Raw genomic sequence first — 12,526 nt, forward strand, 5'->3', positions numbered from 1 at the left:
GAAGATGGGCAAGAGAGGCTGGCTTCAGGTGGCAATCTTTAAGCAAAAGAAACACACAAGGGCGTGGGGAGCTGGGGAAAAGGCAACACTGAGAAATCCACCCTCTGAAAGGGACGAAGATGGGCTACAGAGGCTACCTCAGGTGGCAATCGTTAAGCAAAAGAAACACACAAGGGCGTGGAGGCCTGGGGAAAAAGCAACACGGAGAAATCCACCCTCTGAAACTGAGGAACATGGGCAAAAGAAGCTAGCTCAGGTTGCAACCTTTAAGCAGAAGAAAAACACAAGGGCGTGCAGACCTGGCAAAAAAGCAACAGTGAGAAATCTACCCTCTGAAACCGACGAAGATGGACAACAGAGGCTAGCTCAGGTGGCAATTTTTAAGGAAAAATAAAAGGAAGTGCGTGGAGACCTGGGGAAAAAGCAACACGGAGAAATCTACCCTCTAGAACTGAGAAAGAAGCGCAACAGAGGCTAGCTCAGGTGGCAATCTTTAAGCAAAAAAAATAAAATAAAAAAATACAATGGCGAGGAGACCCGGTCAAAAAGCAACCCTGAAAAAGGTACCCTCTGAAACTGAGGAAGCAGGGCAACAGTGCCTAGCTCAGGTGACAATCTTTAAGCAAAAGAAACACACAAGGGCGTGGGGAGCTGGCGAAAAGGCAACACTGAGAAATCCAGCCTCTGAAACGGACGAAGATGGGCAACAGAGGCTAGCTCAGGTGGCAATCTTTAAGCAAAAGAAACACACAAGGGCGTGGAGACCTGGGGAAAAAGCAACACGGAGAAATCCACCCTCTGAAACTGAGGAAGATGGGCAAGAGAGGCTACCTCAGGTGGCAATCCTTAAGCAAAAACAAAGCACAAAGGCGTGGAGCCCTGGGGACAAAGCAACCCTGAAATATCTACCCTCTGAAACTGAGGAACATGGGCAAGAGAGGCTAGCTCAGGTGGCAATCGTTAAGCAAAAACAAAACACAAAGGCGTGGGGACCTGGGGAAAAAGCAACCCTGAAATATCTACCCTCTGAAACTGAGGAAGATGGGCAAGAGAGGCTGGCTTCAGGTGGCAATCTTTAAGCAAAAGAAACACACAAGGGCGTGGGGAGCTGGGGAAAAGGCAACACTGAGAAATCCACCCTCTGAAAGGGACGAAGATGGGCTACAGAGGCTACCTCAGGTGGCAATCGTTAAGCAAAAGAAACACACAAGGGCGTGGAGGCCTGGGGAAAAAGCAACACGGAGAAATCCACCCTCTGAAACTGAGGAACATGGGCAAAAGAAGCTAGCTCAGGTTGCAACCTTTAAGCAGAAAAAAAACACAAGGGCGTGCAGACCTGGCAAAAAAGCAACAGTGAGAAATCTACCCTCTGAAACCGACGAAGATGGACAACAGAGGCTAGCTCAGGTGGCAATTTTTAAGGAAAAATAAAAGGAAGTGCGTGGAGACCTGGGGAAAAAGCAACACGGAGAAATCTACCCTCTAGAACTGAGAAAGAAGCGCAACAGAGGCTAGCTCAGGTGGCAATCTTTAAGCAAAAAAAATAAAATAAAAAAAAACAATGGCGAGGAGACCCGGTCAAAAAGCAACCCTGAAAAAGGTACCCTCTGAAACTGAGGAAGCAGGGCAACAGTGCCTAGCTCAGGTGACAATCTTTAAGCAAAAGAAACACACAAGGGCGTGGGGAGCTGGCGAAAAGGCAAGACTGAGAAATCCAGCCTCTGAAACGGACGAAGATGGGCAACAGAGGCTAGCTCAGGTGGCAATCTTTAAGCAAAAAAAATAAGATAAAAAAATACAATGGCGAGGAGACCCGGTTAAAAAGCAACCCTGAAAAAGGTACCCTCTGAAACTGAGGAAGCAGGGCAACAGTGCCTAGCTCAGGTGACAATCTTTAAGCAAAAGAAACACACAAGGGCGTGGGGAGCTGGCGAAAAGGCAACACTGAGAAATCCAGCCTCTGAAACGGACGAAGATGGGCAACAGAGGCTAGCTCAGGTGGCAATCTTTAAGCAAAAGAAACACACAAGGGCGTGGAGACCTGGGGAAAAAGCAACACGGAGAAATCCACCCTCTGAAACTGAGGAAGATGGGCAAGAGAGGCTACCTCAGGTGGCAATCCTTAAGCAAAAACAAAGCACAAAGGCGTGGAGCCCTGGGGACAAAGCAACCCTGAAATATCTACCCTCTGAAACTGAGGAACATGGGCAAGAGAGGCTAGCTCAGGTGGCAATCGTTAAGCAAAAACAAAACACAAAGGCGTGGAGACCTGGGGAAAAAGCAACCCTGAAATATCTACCCTCTGAAACTGAGGAAGATGGGCAAGAGAGGCTGGCTTCAGGTGGCAATCTTTAAGCAAAAGAAACACACAAGGGCGTGGGGAGCTGGGGAAAAGGCAACACTGAGAAATCCACCCTCTGAAACGGACGAAGATGGGCAACAGAGGCTACCTCAGGTGGCAATCGTTAAGCAAAAGAAACACACAAGGGCGTGGAGGCCTGGGGAAAAAGCAACACGGAGAAATCCACCCTCTGAAACTGAGGGACATGGGCAAAAGAAGCTAGCTCAGGTTGCAACCTTTAAGCAGAAGAAAAACACAAGGGCGTGCAGACCTGGCAAAAAAGCAACAGTGAGAAATCTACCCTCTGAAACCGACGAAGATGGACAACAGAGGCTAGCTCAGGTGGCAATTTTTAAGGAAAAATAAAAGGAAGTGCGTGGAGACCTGGGGAAAAAGCAACACGGAGAAATCTACCCTCTAGAACTGAGAAAGAAGCGCAACAGAGGCTAGCTCAGGTGGCAATCTTTAAGCAAAAAAAATAAGATAAAAAAATACAATGGCGAGGAGACCCGGTGAAAAAGCAACCCTGAAAAAGGTACCCTCTGAAACTGAGGAAGCAGGGCAACAGTGCCTAGCTCAGGTGACAATCTTTAAGCAAAAGAAACACACAAGGGCGTGGGGAGCTGGCGAAAAGGCAACACTGAGAAATCCAGCCTCTGAAACGGACGAAGATGGGCAACAGAGGCTAGCTCAGGTGGCAATCTTTAAGCAAAAGAAACACACAGGGGCGTGGAGACCTGGGGAAAAAGCAACACGGAGAAATCCACCCTCTGAAACTGAGGAAGATGGGCAAGAGAGGCTACCTCAGGTGGCAATCCTTAAGCAAAAACAAAGCACAAAGGCGTGGAGCCCTGGGGACAAAGCAACCCTGAAATATCTACCCTCTGAAACTGAGGAACATGGGCAAGAGAGGCTAGCTCAGGTGGCAATCGTTAAGCAAAAACAAAACACAAAGGCGTGGGGACCTGGGGAAAAAGCAACCCTGAAATATCTACCCTCTGAAACTGAGGAAGATGGGCAAGAGAGGCTGGCTTCAGGTGGCAATCTTTAAGCAAAAGAAACACACAAGGGCGTGGGGAGCTGGGGAAAAGGCAACACTGAGAAATCCACCCTCTGAAACGGACGAAGATGGGCAACAGAGGCTACCTCAGGTGGCAATCGTTAAGCAAAAGAAACACACAAGGGCGTGGAGGCCTGGGGAAAAAGCAACACGGAGAAATCCACCCTCTGAAACTGAGGAACATGGGCAAAAGAAGCTAGCTCAGGTTGCAACCTTTAAGCAGAAGAAAAACACAAGGGCGTGCAGACCTGGCAAAAAAGCAACAGTGAGAAATCTACCCTCTGAAACCGACGAAGATGGACAACAGAGGCTAGCTCAGGTGGCAATTTTTAAGGAAAAATAAAAGGAAGTGCGTGGAGACCTGGGGAAAAAGCAACACGGAGAAATCTACCCTCTAGAACTGAGAAAGAAGCGCAACAGAGGCTAGCTCAGGTGGCAATCTTTAAGCAAAAAAAATAAAATAAAAAAATACAATGGCGAGGAGACCCGGTCAAAAAGCAACCCTGAAAAAGGTACCCTCTGAAACTGAGGAAGCAGGGCAACAGTGCCTAGCTCAGGTGACAATCTTTAAGCAAAAGAAACACACAAGGGCGTGGGGAGCTGGCGAAAAGGCAACACTGAGAAATCCAGCCTCTGAAACGGACGAAGATGGGCAACAGAGGCTAGCTCAGGTGGCAATCTTTAAGCAAAAGAAACACACAAGGGCGTGGAGACCTGGGGAAACAGCAACACGGAGAAATCCACCCTCTGAAACTGAGGAAGATGGGCAAGAGAGGCTACCTCAGGTGGCAATCCTTAAGCAAAAACAAAGCACAAAGGCGTGGAGCCCTGGGGAAAAAGCAACCCTGAAATATCTACCCTCTGAAACTGAGGAAGATGGGCAAGAGAGGCTGGCTTCAGGTGGCAATCTTTAAGCAAAAGAAACACACAAGGGCGTGGGGAGCTGGGGAAAAGGCAACACTGAGAAATCCACCCTCTGAAAAGGACGAAGATGGGCAACAGAGGCTAGCTCAGGTGGCAATCGTTAAGCAAAAGAAACACACAAGGGCGTGGAGGCCTGGGGAAAAAGCAACACGGAGAAATCCACCCTCTGAAACTGAGGAACATGGGCAAAAGAAGCTAGCTCAGGTTGCAACCTTTAAGCAGAAGAAAAACACAAGGGCGTGCAGACCTGGCAAAAAAGCAACAGTGAGAAATCTACCCTCTGAAACCGACGAAGATGGACAACAGAGGCTAGCTCAGGTGGCAATTTTTAAGGAAAAATAAAAGGAAGTGCGTGGAGACCTGGGGAAAAAGCAACACGGAGAAATCTACCCTCTAGAACTGAGAAAGAAGCGCAACAGAGGCTAGCTCAGGTGGCAATCTTTAAGCAAAAAGAATAAAATAAAAAAATACAATGGCGAGGAGACCCGGTCAAAAAGCAACCCTTAAAAAGGTACCCTCTGAAACTGAGGAAGCAGGGCAACAGTGCCTAGCTCAGGTGACAATCTTTAAGCAAAAGAAACACACAAGGGCGTGGGGAGCTGGGGAAAAGGCAACACTGAGAAATCCACCCTCTGAAACGGACGAAGATGGGCAACAGAGGCTACCTCAGGTGGCAATCGTTAAGCCAAAGAAACACACAAGGGTGTGGAGACCTGGGGAAAAAGCAACACGGAGAAATCCACCCTCTGAAACTGAGGAACATGGGCAAAAGAAGCTAGCTCAGGTTGCAGCCTTCAAGCAGAAAAAAAAAAGACGCAAGGGCGTGGAGAGCTGGCGAAAAAGCAACACTGAGAAATCTACCCTCTGAAACCGAAGAAGATGGGCAACAGAGGCTAGCTCAGGTGGCAATCTTTAAGCAAAAAAAAAAAAATAAAAAAATACAATGGCGAGGAGACCCGGTCAAAAAGCAACCCTGAAAAAGGTACCCTCTGAAACTGAGGAAGCAGCGCAACAGTGCCTAGCTCAGGTGACAATCTTTAAGCAAAAAAAAAAAACAAAAAACAAAAAACAAAAAACAAAACCCACAATGGAGTGGAGACCCGGGGGAAATCAACACTGAAAAATACAAAAAGAATGGAAGACCAATAGACAGAGCAGGCACTTTCACCTGGGGTGGAGGAGGTACGCATGGATGACCGATAAGCGCATGAAAAGATGTGAGCTGTTCCCTGGAAAAGCAAGTGAGAAAATTAGAGGGAGACATTGTGGGGACACATGGGTGAGACTGCCTTCTTCCAAATACCGGAACAGGATCAAACTGCTAGTCAGGTCGCGGAGAAGCCAAGTCAGTCACTCACGCCTCACTGGTGGTGAAGGGAAACGGTATGGCCTCTGTGAAAAAGGGCGTGGCGGGTTCCAAAACTGACACGCCGCGGAAACAACCACCGAAAGTGGCAACCTACATAAGCCTTTGGTGTATCTTGCCTCCTAAGAGCGTCTGTATGTAGCTGGAGCCTTGGGTCATTAAGGCTTCCACAGTGATCTGTGGTGGGTGGGTGGGGGGGGGGGGCCTTGGGCCTTGGGGGTCTCCGCTGGACCTCCAGGAAGTCAGCTTTTGTGGAGTCCCGTGAGTCCTTCCAGGGAGGGAGGCATCCAACCCGAGGGTGGTCTGGAGGGCACCACTCCCACCACTCCCGGGGGCTGGGGCGGGGGGCGGGGTGGGGGCTGCGGCCACGTTCCTGTTCATTCACACAGAATCCGGGGCATGAATGTTCTTAGCAGCTCTGTTCCACACAGCCCCACACTGGAAACCACACAGACGTCCTGCGAGTCCCATCCCTTGCTCATGTCGCCGGGGCTCCGGAGGAGGGCCACTCTGTAAAAGCGGCCGCCAGATGGCGCCCAACGACCGGCGCGGAGGGGTCAGCGGGAGGGAACCGGGTCACCAGCCAGCGAGAGTGCACAGCCTGAGCCCACCGCCGGGTCAGGTCTCTCTCTGTCTCTGTCTCTGTCTCTGTCTCTGTCTCTGTCTCTCTCTGTCTCTGTCTCTGTCTCTGTCTCTCTCTGTCTCTCTCTCTCTCTCTCTTTCTCTCTGGGCCCGCTTGGGGCGGGCGGGAGGTCACCACGTGAGGCCCCAGGGTGTCCACCTCGGAGCTCCCAGGCAGCACAGGGCAACCCTGGGCGCAGAAGGAGGTGTTGGAAAATCGGCGGGGAGGGGGGTGGGGTGGGTGGGCTTGCCAGGAAGGGGACAGACTCCCCACGTGACTTCTGGGCCGGGCCGGGCGCGGGGCTGCCGGCTGGCTGACGCGGACAGAGGTGGAAAAGTCCCCGGAGATGCCACGGGGCAGGCCGGGGCTGCCGGCCCCCGCTTCCCGGAGCGGCCCGAGCACTTCCCGGGCTCCCGGGAGGACTTAGAAAATCACGGCGGGGTGGGGGGTGGGGGTCGCTGTCAAACCGAAACCATGCACGTCATCAGAGAAGGACCGTGACGACGGAGGAATTGTCCGCAGTCTGTCAGGAATTGTGTGCAGCCTGTCACTTCCGGCCCAGAGGGTCTCTCTAAGGCAGACGGACAGACAGAGCCCACAAGTCGTAGAGGAAAGGACCGAGCCGCTTGGCCGCGGAAAAGTTTACAACACAAAACAGGTCTCCCTCCGCACGGGGCCACAGCAAAGCCCAAAGACGACACACGGGGGGGAGCATGGGTGCAGATGCACGTGTGGTGATAAGAATATGGATTTCAGCAGGGCTTCCCGTCCTCATCAACAAGCAGAAGCACCCAAATGGTGGGGGTTGGGGGGCAGAGACCTCACAGCCATTCCCTCCACAAATCGAGTTCCCCGGGACATCCTCACAGCGCCGTGCTGTGAGTGTGTGTGGGTGTTTAAAATGGAGTAAATGTGGACGTGGAACTGCTCCGTGAAACCAAAATAACAACAGTCGTAGATCTTCTTTGGTCATTTAGAAAATTCTTTTTTTTTTTTTTTTCCCCAGCGGTGCACGTATTTCCCTTCCAAAAAAGAAGAACGGGAAAGGAGATGTTAAAGGCAAGCAGAGAGAGGAAAACTGTTGCAAAACAAAAGCTGAGCTCCCGTCCGAGGGAGGCCTCCTCCATTGGAGGCCTAGGAAATCATTCTGACAAAATGGAGGATCTCTGTCTTTGGTGTCGATTCCCTCAGAGGTCAAGAGAAACCTTTTCCAATGTCTTTATCAGGAGGAGACTAGAAGTTAGAGAAAAGTATCCTTTCGGGAGTGAGAAAAACAAATTCTGATTTTGCATCAGCTTCCCTCCGATCTTGAAACTCATTGACTTGATTCCATTCTGTCGACGGAAATAATCCGGAACCAATCTATCCGTGAAAATCGGGGTGCGTTTATTCTGAGCTAAAATGTGAGGACTGTGGCCCGGGGCCTTTCTTCCCGAAGGAAGAGAGGGTGCCCGGGAAGTGGGGTGTACAGAGTGCTTCTAGACCCCCAGAGAGGACGTTTCACATAGGATCGAAAGGTCCCTTGGATGATAGTCGCGAGACTGCTCTGTCGGCACAGCGATCGACAGACACTGCTGGGTGGCAGGTCTGTTGTCTGGGCCTGGGTGGTCACAGGGGAGCCGGATGGTCAAAGGTGAGCGCAACCATCCGCTCCTAGCCTAAGGAAAGATGCCTCTCCTTAAGGAAAGGCCCGAGCACGGGGAAGCTGCTCCTTTCCCTTAAGGGCATTGGTTCTTGCCGTAGGAAATGTGTAAAGCGGATCTACGATGCGATGCGTGCTCGACGGCCACGTCAGGCCCTTTTCGAAAAACACTGTCAGGCCGAATTAGGCCGACACCCAATGGCTTCCTCATAGACTCCCATAGATCCTATCGCTCGCCATTTCTATCTGTCCACTCGTTCCAATTTTAGGCCACTTGACCACGAACAGGCCTTTTTCTCAGATTATTTTCCCCGTGAAACTTTGATCACCTTTTCACAGACAAAACGATCTTTACTTTTTAGGCCCTCTTGCCTGAAGGCAGCCATCTCACTTTCCTTGAACACAAAGATGTTTCCCATATTCACTTTTAGTGGCTTTTTGTTTTGTTTTGTTTTGTTTTGAGGACGATGAGCCCTGAGCTAACTGCTGCCAATCCTCCTCTTTTTGCCGAGGAAGGCTGGCCCTGAGCTCACCTCCGTGCCCATCTTCCTCTATTTCATATGTGGGACGCCTACCACCACGTGGCTCGCCCAGCGGTGCCACGTCCACCCCCGGGATCCGAACTGGCGAACCCCGGGCCGGCGAAGCGGAACAGGCACACTTAACCAGCGCGCCACCGGGCCGGCCTAGTGGCTTTCATCGCATTTGTTAAGTAGATTTTTTAACCCTCACGAACCTTAATTTTGGTGAAAACTAAGAAGCCAGCAATTAGGAACTGTCCTTCCCATGAGCATTCCGTCGCTTGGCCAATGTCTAAACACTTGGCCACTTTTAGAAACATGGGATTTCATAGGTTTATCTTTTCCTTCGCTTTATTTGATTTCATCTCACTTTAGTTTTTGGGTGAGGAAGATCGGCCCTCACAGAGCTAACGCCTGTTGCCAATCTTCCGTTTTTGTTTTTTTTTTCCCCCCTCCCGATTTTTCTCCCCCAATCCCCCCCATGACATAGTTGTCTATCTTAGTTGAGGGCCCTTCCAGTTGTGGCATGTGGGACGCCGCCTCCACACGGCCCGACGAGCGGTGCCGTGTCCGTGCCGTGCCCGGGATCTGAACCGGCAAAACCCTGGGCCGCCGAAGGGGAGCTTGTGAACTTAACCACTCGGCCACGGGGCCGCCCCTGTCCGTGGACTTTTTTATCACCTGATTTCACCTCGCAAAACTTCAAAGCTTCAAGTTATCAGAGAGGTTTGGGAAGTTGTTTTTATTAATTTAATTAATTTATTTTTCGAGGAAGACGAGCCCCGAGCTGACACCTGCTGCCAATTCTCCTCTTTTTGCCCCGGGAGAGTGATCCCGAGCTAACATCCGTGCCCATCCCCCTCCCCTTGATAGGCGGGACGCTGACCACAGCGTGGCTCGCCAAGCGGCGCCACGTCCGCACCCTGGATCCGAACCTGCGAACCCCTGGCTGACAAAACGGAACGTGCGAACTTAACCGCTGTGCCGCCGGGCTGGCCCTTCGGGAAGTTATTTTCAGGACACGGGCCATAAACTAGAATCACCGCTACAGGTTTATCGGAGCGACATCAGCGTTCGTGGTGGATTGAGTCGTCCCCTCTGTCTCTCCCCTCCAGGGCACAACCAAAGGGACGTCTATCGACCCACCCACCAAGGATTCCCCCCCCCCCCCGCACGGCACAGCAGGATGCCTGAGAGATCCACGCAGCCCTACAGCGGCAAGTCACATTCGCACAGTCAAAATTCAATGGCAGAGACAAAACGTTAAGGTCAGTGAGAGGGAAGAGAATAACCGGCCCAGGAGCAACGGTGTGAAGAACACGGAGAAGACGGGTCCTAGACGCCGGGGTCCCCGGAGCAGTGATTTGATCAGAGGCCCGCAAACGTCCACGATCTCCACACCACGTTTATGGCCGACTGCGTGCGTGGGTCCTTTGGAATCGACCAGGCTACCGTCCGGGCCACTTTGGGACATCGTGTCCAGCTGCCCCGAGCGGTGGAGCTGTCGTTCAAGTGTAAGATGGGGCCCGTCCGGGGAGAGAATGGGGACGGGGAAAGGGAGGCCGCGGGAAGTCACAGAGTCTGAGGTGTTCGGGGGAGACTGACTCTTCTGAAGTGGAGGTGGTAGAAGGAGAGCAGCAGGATTTTTGGATTTTTGTTCCCTCTGTTAGGTATCTGGGTCCGGAGGAGAGTGGGGCGGGGGGGGGGCGGGTGGTGGTGGTGGTGGTGGGTGTGAGGCTGAGGCGGGGCTGGTGTTTCCTTTCCGAGTCAGGTGGAAGAGCTCCTCCAGTGGAGGTTTTTAGACAAGGGGTCTGGTCTGGCAGGATGGGAGGTTGCGGGTTGAGCCACAGGGGAATCTGTCGTAGCTCAGACTCGGGCCTTTGAAGAAATAGACAGAGAGAGGAGTTTTGCTCTGTCTGTCACCGCAGCCGGCACCTCAGGAGCAACAACAGGAGGCTTCCCGAATGAGTGAAGGGGCAGGAGCCAGCGTGCCCCGTGCCTCTCTCAGCCCTGCGCCGGCAGGGAAGGAAGCAGGCAGGCAGGCCTCAGGGCTACTCCCGTCCTACTGCCCGGTGGTCCCTGTCCCGGCCCCGCCCCCACTCTCCCCCTGACCCTCACCGCTCCCCAGCCCTCTTCTCAGCCAGAGAGGCGATGGGGGGGGGGGCGGTGCGGTCCCAGAACAAGTTTCCTCTCATCCGCCATCATCTTGCCACCCTGACGACTTGGCCTGAGATCCGGCCTAGGCTGTACCCGTGTGTGGTTTTCCTGTGGACAAGGGGGCCGGTTCACCATTTCGGAAGAAACCCCTAGCCTTCCACTGCCGAGTCGCCAGCCTGGGAGGGGGGAGGGGGGAGGGGGGAGGGGAGGTCAGGCCCATTCATTCCGATGGGCCTGGCGTCAGGGCTTCATTCAAGTGCAGGAAGCTCTCTCCCATGGCCTCGGGCTTTTTCCCATTGAACGGCTTTCTTCAATTCCCCCACCCTTAGGCCGCAGTCCACCAAGGGCCGGGAGGCAGGGAGGGAAGATGTTGGGGCAGGGTGGCTGTCTGAGAAACTCGCCTCATCTGGGGCAGAAAGAGTGCCCCCCTCCTTTCTCTAACCCTACTAGACTGCTTGAGGATCACGGACGGTTTGGCTCATCGATGAGCCCTGCGTTATGGGCCCGGCAAGCAAACTCCTAACGGGCAACCCGCCGCTCTAGGCGTGTGTGGGTTTTTTGATCTTTCACCTTCAAGTTCGCACGACATCGGTCCGTGTCCCCCGCCCCGGCTTCCCATGGGAAATCCTCCGTCTCTTTCCACAGACTCACTGGCGACTTCACACAGTGCCTGCCTCCTCCTCCTTAGGAAGGAAGGAAGGAAGGAAGGAAGGGGCTGACCCCGTGGCCGAGCAGTTGAGTTTGCACGCTCCGCTTCAGCGGCCCGGGGCTTGGAAGGTTCGGATCCTGGGCTCGGACACGGCACCGCTCATCAAACCACGCTGAGGTGGCGTCCCACACGGCAGAACCAGAGGGACCCTCAAAGAGAATATAGAACTAGGTACTGGGGTGCTCTGGGGAGAAGAAGAAGAAGGAGGAGGAATAAAAAGAAAAGAAAAGATTGGCAATGAGCTCGGGTGCCAGTCTTTAAAAAAAAAAAAAAAAAGAGGAAGAAAGATGGACAAACAGGAACGAATCCCACTGACGGCACCTCCAAATGGTGGGGGGCAGGGGGGTGGGGGGGGTGGGGAGTGGCATCATCGGGCCAAGGGTGACTCTAAGCGTGATCCCGCGGTTGTGTTATTTGACATTTTATCGAATCGATTTATTATTTTATTTTTGAGGAAGATGAGCCCTGAGCGAACATCTGCCACCAATCCTCCTCTGTCGGCCGAGGAAGACTGGCCCTGAGCTGACATCCGTGCCCATCCCCCTCTACTTTCCAGGTGGGACGCCTGCCACAGCGTGGCTCGCCAAGCGGTGCCGGGTCCTGTGCCCGGGATCCGGACCGGCGAACCCGGGGCCGGCGGAGCAGAACGTGCGAACTTCACCGCCGCGCCACCGGGCCGGCCCCCGGAGTTGTTTTGAAAATCCAGTAAGGGGCTGGCCCCGTGGCCGAGTGGTTAAGTTCGCGCGCTCCGCTGCAGGCAGCCCAGTGTTTCATCGGTTCGTTCGGATCCCGGGCGCGGACACGGCACTGCTCATCAAACCACGCTGAGGCGGCGTCCCACATACCACCGCTAGAAGGACCCACCGCGAAGAACACACAACTACGTACCGGGGGGCTTTGGGGAGAAAAAGGAAAGACAAAAAATAAAATCTTCCAAACTCCAATAAAACTTTGAGTGAAGACGACGAGGAGGATGCGAAACGTATCTCACGCCTCCGAGCCGAGCCGTCCGTTTAGGTTTAGGAAGGGGGACGAGGACCCTTTGTAAGCGACATCCCTTTTTAAGCACCATTCTAAACCACAGAACAGAACTCCCTCTCCTCGACCCGGAGCGAGGAGGTTCCTGGGTGTGTCAGAGAGGGTCACGTCCTCTGCAGCACGAACGAACCGCCAGGGTTCGGCCA

At 53.1% G+C, this 12,526-nt stretch overlaps 1 long non-coding RNA gene across 1 annotated transcript; it reads left to right on the forward strand.

Annotated features, from left to right (window-relative positions):
* Positions 1-6,253: 6,253 nt before the first annotated feature.
* Positions 6,254-12,305, forward strand: LOC139043098 (uncharacterized). The gene is made up of 4 exons (XR_011500178.1): positions 6,254-6,308; positions 9,592-9,990; positions 11,279-11,513; positions 11,801-12,305. It is a non-coding gene; the product is annotated as an uncharacterized lncRNA (long non-coding RNA).
* Positions 12,306-12,526: the final 221 nt, after the last annotated feature.

This window comes from Equus asinus, unplaced genomic scaffold (assembly GCF_041296235.1).
Source record: "Equus asinus isolate D_3611 breed Donkey unplaced genomic scaffold, EquAss-T2T_v2 contig_158, whole genome shotgun sequence".
In the NCBI taxonomy this organism is placed as follows: domain Eukaryota; kingdom Metazoa; phylum Chordata; class Mammalia; order Perissodactyla; family Equidae; genus Equus; species Equus asinus.